The sequence below is a fragment of the Pocillopora verrucosa genome, chromosome 4 (genome assembly GCF_036669915.1).
Source record: "Pocillopora verrucosa isolate sample1 chromosome 4, ASM3666991v2, whole genome shotgun sequence".
NCBI lineage: Eukaryota > Metazoa > Cnidaria > Anthozoa > Scleractinia > Pocilloporidae > Pocillopora > Pocillopora verrucosa.
Window position 1 is genome coordinate 13,843,283 of NC_089315.1, and position 10,129 is coordinate 13,853,411.

Sequence of the window (10,129 nt, forward strand, 5' to 3'; positions counted from 1 at the left end):
TTCGAGCGTTAGTCCAATGTTAGAGAGATTGGCGATTGGCGAAGAGCTAACGCTCGAAACGTCAGCCTTTAAACTCTTTACGGTGGCCAATTTACGTTTTCAACTCAATTGATATCACTAAATTACTCTGCATGTATAAGAATATGAATAACTGAATTGTTACCAGGCCCTTCCCAGACCTCTGCCGGCACACTTTTATCAAGTCCTCAGAGTTTCTTGCGGACGAAAATACGCATGCGCCATATCGCAAATTATGGATTGTCTCTCTTATGACCAAAAACTAGATGTAAAGATAAAGACAAAAATTAAAAAGACGTGTATGACGGATGATTCAGCAGTCTGTTGACAACTATATACTTTTTGTTTTTGTTATTTTCTCAAACGCTGAATCGTTGATGATACTAGCTTAAAAGTTTTTGCGTTTGAGATATTGTTTAAAGCCAGCAATCATCCCTCGTAGTCATTTCCATCTTTGGCTCTGACACTGAGAGCGAAATCGCAGAGCATTTCATTGAGTTGAGCAGGAGTAAGTAAGTAAGTGACTTTCAACCAGGTTAACCCATCAACGAGGCTGGTATCCATAGAGGCCCTGAGGAATAAAGATATGTACAATTTATAAAATCTGAAGAAAAAAAAAGGAGGCATTTCTTCAACGTTCCTGAGCTCTATCTTCCTTTGAAGAGAGGTTTTTAGCAGGTTTACGTCTCTACGATTTACGATCCAAATTTTGTCGACCCCGCAAGGAGAGCGAATACGCGAATGTTGCCGCGTCTTCCTCCATTTTGTTTTTACAGAAAACCGCACGCTTATTGCCCACCACTTTAAAGTACAATCGTTCGTGTCTCTGATTGGACGAATGATATATTTTCCACAGTCGTTCGCTTTTCTGATCGGTTGGTTGTGTATTTCGTACGAATTTTTCGCGGGCTTTTTTCACATGTAAATCTCAGTCTATAGGAAATCAACCAAGTTATGTGGACTCCATTGGTGTCTGGACTATAGTCAAGGACGAAAGCATCGTATCCTGATCATTACATGAAGAAGGATCAAAAATCTTATTGCTGGATGGAAGTCTCGTTGAGTAGGTTTTTTGCGCCGCTCGCTCAATGTGTGTTGTCACGCAATCTCGTGTGTGGCGTGACGCACTTTCGTTTAACGAAAAAGACTGGAAACTAGTATCAAATATGGCAGCGTAAATACTGTGCTGTATCATGAACTGACCTGCCTGTTGCCAGAAACAGGACACAAAGGAGCTATGAACATAAATTGTCTGTCATCAGTACACAGTGTCTCTTGTTTGATGGTGTTTGGATGGAAGAGAGATGTCACATAGGCCGAACAACCCTGAGGTGGAGACCGCATGTGATTTCTCAGCTGCATGTCTTGATCAACTGCTTGAGGTAAGGAATGAAAGAAAAACGGCTTGACCAACGTATTGTTTCAAATTATTTTTCATTCCTCTTCTTTTTGTTGCGAGCTTAGCCGGTGATCTGGTCGGACATTCTATAGGCATAGCTCAAAATATTTTGCGGGAAATTCAAACAGATAAAATCTACATGTAAGAACTGTGACAGAAGGTGGCCATTTTAATACCCAAATATTTAAGAACATGTCCAGCCAAGAACAATCAAGCAGTTTACAGTTCAATTTTGATAAATAAACTCTATATAAATAGATATATTTTATAATGCTATGTGTCTGGTAAGTAACTGATCACAGGACATGTCTTTAATTATGTGTTCCTGAACAGATGCATGGCAACATGGAATTTGTTTATTTATTTGTTTGATGTCTTCCAATAGATCATGATTAAGAACCTGTTTCCTCATGCCACCCTAATGAACAGTTTATTTGAAAGATGAAACTATATTAAGCAAAAATTAACTTACTCTTAACTATGCTTTTTTCTGAGTTTATAAACCTTAACCCATTAACTCCCAGAAGTGATTGACCTTCTCCCTGCAATATCCATACATTATCCAGCAAACAGGTATTGAAAATACTCAAACATATCAACTTGATCAAACACCAAATTCTTGTAACTAATTTAAAAGGAAATATGTAGTAGCCATAGGGGAGAATTGATTATCAGATCTGGGAGTTGAAGGGTTAAACTGCATTTTTGCATACCACTGGATGATTATCCCAAGCAGCTTAGGTAACAAATTGTAGAATATAGGTTCATTAGTAGTAAATTCTTTGTGTACATTCCATCTTCCAGTATTATGACAGAACCAATCAAAAAATGGGATATCAGTTAGGTTCTTTGGATCATGTGTACTATAGGTAGTGTTGGGTTGATGTTGGGGGCAGATATAGTGGTTGACATATCCAGTGCTTTCAATAACACCTGGCACCCGACAAAGCTTCAGCCAGTATTCTGTTGTGAAAAGTTTGTTTCAAATTATAAGCAGAAGAAGACTCTGTTAACAAAGATCATGGCATTACAATCACGGAAATATTTTAAGCAACTGTAAGTCAACTGGTGATGTTTAAATGGAATACAATGGCCAGGCAAAGAAGGGTTTGGATTGTAGCATCAAAATATGAGAAAATGTGCATACTGAAATTTGATACACACAATATAATTATTATCTGGTATTGTTTCTGTAGACTGACTTTTGAAAGTGTTCGGTATCATAGAATGTTGGATGGTTACCATAATTCTGGATCTTTCTGTGTCTTTTTGGGAACTTTCAAGCAAACACCTTGAAACCTTTTAGAGTTCTTTCAGCCAAATTAGTTTTGATAAAAATGATTTCCAGCAAAAAAAAAAAGATTTTGAGTTTCAAGAAAATACTCACTCAAATTTTGGTTACCAGTAACCATATTTCTTTTGAGAGGACTTTATTGGGAAATTCCTGCAGCAAGTAATCACATGTCAGCAAATGGAAGATTTTAATTAGAAATAAAACTATTAGTTAAGGTAATTGTCAGATAGGAGACCAATGTTAAATTCATTGATAGTTGGTTGACAGACACTCAGTTATGCGTCAACAGTCACTCTACATATATAAGTCAAAAGTTATTTAATTTTTCCACTGAAAAATGTTGATACTACATGGATTTGTCACTGACACTTCACCACTATTTCATGGCTACTTCACAAAGTATTAGTTGACTATTGGCCAATAGCCAGTTGACAGTTGATTGAAGGTGTGTCAAAGCATGTCAATACTTCACTTATATTTCAGTGACAGCCAAACCACTTTACAACAAAATAGAATAAAATTATTGGAAAGTTGATGAAAGTTTAATAAATGTCTTCAAGTGCTGTGAATGGTTTTCTTACAGTTTCTTGTCTACACAATCTTCTTGATAAGTGTCCATTGCAAATTTGCATGAATCCCCATGTTTTTGTGGGAACAGTTTTACAACAAATAGAACAAATAGAGTTGTTTATGTCTTGCATCTGTCCAGCAACCAATCATGGAAGAGGAAATCTTTCAGAGCATGGTAGTCACTGAGAGAACGGAAATATTGGTAGACACTACTTATAGTACATGTGATCTGCTTCTCTGTTCTGTAGATAATACAATGCACACTCTGTAATCAATTTTATTTACCAGAACCTATCATTTAACAACTGAGAAAACATACTGGTGAGATCTTTAAGAAGCAAACCAAAGTTAATTTCTTTTACTAGCAATCAGCAACTACATATTCTTCATAGAATCAAAAATTTAATCAAGAATCTACTCATTACCCAAAAAAAAGACAGGAGCCTATTTTTCCAGACTTCTTAAATTGTATGTGTTGTTAGTTGCTTGGTGGTGTCAACTCTATTTGCTTATGAAACCCAGCTGAGTACATGCATGTTCTGTCATTTTGCAAATGTTTCCAAAGAAGCTCAGTTTACTTATGGCGAACTTTAATGCTTGAAATTATATAAGAAAATTCTGTTTTGAGGAAAATTACAACTTAACTGATTACTAACTTGTGGGCTAATTGACTGACTGAGTGATGGACTGGGTATAGCTTGGCTAAATGAATGACTGGCTTACTACTTACTGGCTGGCTGTTCTACTGACTGTTGGCCGGCAGAACCATTGAGCAGGCTGTCTGGCTGACTGACTTACTGATTCTGAGCCAGTGGGTTGGCTTACTCTTTGAATGACTGCTGGGTGACTGGCTGGCTGATAGACATGCTGACTACTTTTAGGCCCACAGATTGAATAATTGATTGAGAGCTAGCTGATTGATGGATGGTAAGCTGATTAGCCAGAGGCAGGTGAGCTGGATAACAGACTGAGCCTGGATTGTTTTAGATGAAGGGTTGGCCAACTGACTGACTGCAAGCTGGTTGACTGACACAGACTGACATTTGGTATATGTTTTGACTGAGTCAAGTGATTGACTTTCAGACCAACATGCTGACTGACTGATTGACAGCCTGACTGCAAGCTGGTAGGCTCACTGATTTACTGATTGCAAGTTGATTGACTGACACAGGCTAATATCTGGAAGATGTTTTGGTTTAGTGACTGATTGACTGACACACCAACAAACTGGCTAACAGACTGACTAACTGCAAGCTGGTTGACTAAAATAGACTGATATTTGGTGATGTTTTGGCTGATTTGCCTATTGAATAAGTGACCAACTCATTGACCGACTGACTGCAAGCTGGTGGGCTCATTGATTTACTGACACAGACTGATATTTGGAAGGTGTTTAGGCTGAGTGACTGTTTCACTGACTGTTCAACCTATTGACTGATTGATTGACTGTTCAACCTATTGACTGACTGCTAGCTATTGCAACACATGAATTCAACAGCTGACAGATTGGCTTATTGCTGGTTGGTTGATTAATTGACTGACAGACAGACTGAAGATGATTGACTGACCACCTGAATGAAGACTGACTGTCTGGCTGATTGACTGCTGACTGGTGCATGGTGCATAATACATGAAGATACTGACTTCTGGCTCAAAAAATTCCCCAGTGTAAGTTTGAGATCACATCCCTTCAGAGAGGAGGGACATGATAAGACAAATCCCCCATGAATGTGTTCTAAATTTCATAATCAAAGTTTTTTCAGATTGAAAGTCAGTCAAATTGGGACTAACTTAACATTCTTTTATTCTACTCTGAAACTTGTTTCTCTTATGACCTAGTAGTATGTAATTATAAGGGTTTGGAATGTTTCAAACTCAGAAAGTAAACAGTATTGTATGGACAAATATTTGATCAAAATGAAAAAGTGGCAAATGATGCATTACTGTGCCTTTTGTAGTCTATAAATATACAGATACATGGCAAAATGAAATACAGCTGTCTTCTTTGATTTAGAGGAAAAATATAAACTTGCCAAAAATTCCTCTTTTCTATTGAATCTTACCATGTTTTGTTGACTTCTGTGGTCTTTGATTAATAATAGTAATAGGACCGAGTGGAGTCCAATTCGGTCTATAATCAAACAAGTGATTAACAAAATCGGACGACTGCAAAGTGGGAGTCCAATTTGTTTATCACGAGTATGATTACTGACAGAATTGGACCACAAGAAATTCTGTTACCAATTAATCATAACCATTTCAATTTCCAAAAAAACAAATACACCTAGGACAAATATCTCCAGTGGAGACAATGTATTGAGTTGAATATTCCTTCATTTTGGAAATTGCCTTGTTTTTCTTTGTATAAGTGGTTGTTGCTATGGTTATTGTGATAAATTCTGTGATTGGTGGATTCAGCTGAGTGGACTTAGTATGATTGGCTGCTTCAACTGTCTGATTACAGGTGTCTGATTACAGCCAACTGTCCAATTACAACTGTACAGAAAATGAAGCAGCTGATGCACCGATCACATTTGAGGAAATTGTAATGGCTATGATTAAATAGAGATATCTAATGGCACAATGAAATGTATAAACTGAAGGGGGTAAGTTTCTAAAGAACTATTAAAATATAATTTGAGTTTCTCAACAGAGTTTATGATCACATAAATTGGCCTTCATAAAGAGTTTCAAGCATCAGCCCTTCATCAGAGCTCTGATGAAAGGCTAACTATCAAAACAACAGCTTTAACCTCTTTTCACTGTGGCCAATTGATATTGTGAACTCAGTTGCTAAAACCAAATTAAAATGATATCTAGTTGTCTCCTTCATTAATAGAAAAGCAAAGTAAAGAAAAACTAACTCTCCTTTAAATAATCATGCCTATTGACTTTCAAGTTGCTTTGAACTCACTCCCTTTTTCCTGTTCACAAACAGCTCCCAGCTAATTTTTTCCCTCATCTTTACAGGCTAAATCTGAAAAAATCTTGAAATTATTTTGCGAACTGTGTGTCATGTTTGGCAAACTAATGATCACAATTTGGGAATGATATGCAAAATGCTTCTGAACTTGGATACAGTGTAGATCATGAGCAACAACTAATCACAGTGTGCATCATATCAAGGTCTTTCCATAATGATAAATGAATTTAGTCAGTTCTTGGGTTTTGGCATTATTCACATGATGCAATGTACTTTACTCATTTGCCACTTTTTATTTAATTGATAGATTGTCAGTGGAGATCTGTTGTGAACAAGCCTTGGTTCCAACCTATGGATAAGCCTTGATACAGTGTACACGTAGCAAGCCTTGATAAATGCCTGTGGACAAGTCTTCATGGAAAGTGGAGAATCTACAATGTAGACTTGGACAAGAGTGGTTGGTGTATGAAGCTGGATAACAAGTGGCAAACCATAGGGTTAAAAGGCAAAGACAAAATGAAAAGGTAAAATTATGACATTTTGCCAACTGGCACTAGTAACTGCTTTAAAATCCAAAAGAAACTGCTCATGAAGTTTGCTATAAGCTCTAACAGAATCTTGTGGCATGTTGTACCTCCCTATGGATACACGTTTATCACCATGTCTCCTGTGAAGTTACATACACAGTTGAATCCTGATAATTCAAACCCTTGCTAACTCAAACCAAATTGCTTATTAAGTCAAAGTTGCACTTGAAATAATTTCATTACCTATTTAAATACTCAATTCTTGTCTCACTGGTGTAAGTTTTGATCTGGGATTCAAAGACCTGGTCGACATTAAAAAAAAATAAAAAAATAAAAGTAAAGAAAGTTACAGCTGTTTTTGATACTAGGCCGTCTTGCTTTGCTGAATGGATCTTGAACTGTGTATTAGAGGTGGGTGACTTCTCACTGACCTGCACTGGAGTCAGCTTTACCCATTAAGTCTCTTACCCAGTCTTGATCTGGGATCCTAATACTTAGGTCACCAAAAAACAGAGAGGAAACTACGCTGAACGGATTTTGAATTGTGCTCAAGAGATGGGTGACTAATAGCTGTCTTGGTTTCACCCATAAATTCTCTTCCTCAGTATGGGGTCTTAAGACTTGGTCACCAAAAAACACAGAGAAGAAATCTGTTTTGGGAACTGGACTGTTTTGCTGCGCTCAACGGATATTGAATGGTGTACAAGAGATGGGTGTGAGAACTGAGTGGGAAATTTGACTGTCATGCTGCGCTGAACTGAGCTTGAACTGTGCACAAGAGATGGGTGACAAATAGCTATCTTGGCTTCACCCATGAAGTCTCTTTTTAAGTCTTAATCTGCGATGCTAAGACTTGGCCCACCAAAATGCAAAGAGAAGAGTGTGAAAACTGTTTCAGAAACTGGACCGTCTTGTTGTGCTGATCAGATCTTGAACTGTGTACAAGAGGTGGATGACTAATGGCTGACTAGCAATGGAGTCGGCTTCATCCATAAAGTCTCTTCCACAGTCTTGATCTGGGATGCTATCAGACTTGGTCCACCGAAAAACACAGAGAAGAGTGTGAAAACTATTTGGGAAACTGGACTGTCTTGCTGTGCCGATCGGATCTTGATCTGTGTATAAGAGATGGGTAACTTATGGCTGACCTGCAATGGATTCAGCTTCACTCATAAAGTCTCTTCCTCAGTGTTGATCAGAGATGCTTCGACCTGGTCCACCAAAAAATAAAGAGAAGAGTGTGAAAACTGTTTCGTAACTGGACTGTCTTATTGTGCTGATCGGATCTTGAACTGTGTACAAGAGGTGGATGACTAATGGCTGACTAGCAATTGAATTGGCTTCATCCATTAAGTCTCTTCCACAGTCTTGATCTGGGATGCTATCAGACTTGGTCCACCGAAAAACACAGAGAAGAGTGTGAAAACTATTTGGGAAACTGGACTGTCCTGCTGTGCTGATCGGATCTTGAACTGTGTATAAGAGATGGGTAACTAATGACTGACCTGCAATGGATTCAGCTTCACCCATAAAGTCTCTTCCACAGTCTTGATCTGGGATGCTTAGACCTGATCCACCAAAAGATAAAGAGAAGAGTGTGGAAACTTTTTCGGAAACTGGATTGTCTCGCTGTGCTGATCGGATCTTGAACTGTGTACAAGAGATGGGTAACTAACAGCTGACCCGCAGTGGAGTTGGCCTCACCCACAGATTCTCTTCCTCAGTCTTGATCTGGGACGCTTAGTCCTGGTCCACCAAAAAAAAAGAGAAGCGGGTGAAATCTGTTTCGGGAACTGGACTGTTTTGCTGCGCTCAATGGATATTGAATGGTGTATAAGAGATGGGTGATTAATAGCCGACCCATAGAGAAGTTTCCTTCAACCAAAAATCTTATTCTGGGAAAAGCAGCTTTCGTTGCCTAGTGTTTATAGTACCTCAAGTGCTGCTGCTGTTTCACGCTTTAATGAGTTGAGCTTGAAATCGAATCAATCAATTGCAAACATGCGGTAGAAAATCAAATCGAGGATTGTTTACTTTGAAAATAGGGAGTGAGGTTTGGGCTTTGAATTAAGGAGCAAAGAATTGGTTTAAGATTGAATCAATCTCATGCAAACAGACAGTAAAAAATATACTCGTATCTTAAGAGGAATGTTTTCATGTTTTTTTTCTTTTCGTTTTCTTAACAGTGTAGAGTTTCCTCATCCGTGATCAATAGATCTCCAAGTTTTTTTTTCCGTTGGACCCATAGAGTTGGCTTTCTCTTAAGAGGGTTAAGGATGTAGAGAAAATGTAAGTTTTGCCCTCCATGTTTTCAGAATTGTTTATTTTGAACATATGGCGTAAGGTTTGGGCGTTGGGTTAAGGAGCAAAGAATGGGGTTAAGATTGAATCAATCTATAGTAAAAATGCAGTAAAAAGTCAAATGACTCAACGTCAAAAACGAGCAATCGCCTCAAAAACTTTACTCTAGCGTCAGTGACAAATAGTTTCAGTTTCAGTTATGACCAGAGACGATGAGACATTCATCAATGCCAGAAACCGCTAATTACCAATGGCCATCTCAAGAAAAATTACCACCTTAAAAAAGTGGGGATTTTACCGTGTGCGTCCGTCATCTGAGCATCCGCAATTAGCAGTCGTGTTATACTTAACGACAAAGTTTAAATGATCCCATCTTTGGGGTACAGTTTCATTGTCTGCTGTACGCATTCATATCATAGCTCGTAACTTGTTCTTTCTCTATCAGTAGATGTCAGAGGGACAGACCATCTCAAGCAAGACACCAAGTAAATATATCAACCATGGAAGGAAAGAAGAAATTGGTGGTGGAGAGAGAGTCCACGATACTTGCAAATCTGGTGAGTATAACTGGTGTGATAGAGTGAAAAATTAGCAAGTCTCATATGAAGCCCTCGCTGGTCATGTTATTTAAGTTGGTAATTGTGTTATTTCTATTGACATCGCAGGTATCTCTACCCCCTTCACGAAAGAAGCCAAAGAAAAACTTCGACCTTGAAAAGAAGTCGAAATCGGGTGTCTAAAATCCCCCGTGAACGTGGTCCTATCTTTGGAATGAACGAAAAATTGGGGGGTCGATCCGCCACCGTCCCCCACCACACCCACCTCTTACAGACAGTTGGTTTGTAATTTGAGACTAGTTTAACATTGTGGTATGATATATCCTAATAAGCATGCGTCTTACAACACGCATGAGTATTAAAAGATGTAGGTTGCCATAATTATGAACTTGTCTCAAATTACAAAACAACTGTCTTTAAGAGGTGGGTGTGGTGGGGGGACGGTGGCGGATCGACCCCCCAATTTTTCGTTCATTCCAAAGATAACATTTTTCCTTGGTCTTGCTTGAGATGGTGATTTTTGTTACACCTATATAGTAA

At 38.3% G+C, this 10,129-nt stretch overlaps 1 long non-coding RNA gene across 2 annotated transcripts; it reads left to right on the forward strand.

Annotated features, from left to right (window-relative positions):
- Nucleotides 1-1,192: 1,192 nt before the first annotated feature.
- LOC131772929 (uncharacterized) lies at nt 1,193-10,007 on the forward strand. Of its 2 annotated transcripts, none has more exons than XR_010717382.1 (5): nt 1,193-1,400; nt 6,512-6,728; nt 8,918-9,020; nt 9,478-9,589; nt 9,698-10,007. It is a non-coding gene; the product is annotated as an uncharacterized lncRNA (long non-coding RNA). The 2 variants fall into 2 exon arrangements; XR_010717383.1 differs by having other exon boundaries at nt 9,481-9,589.
- The last annotated feature ends 122 nt before the right edge of the window (nt 10,008-10,129 follow it).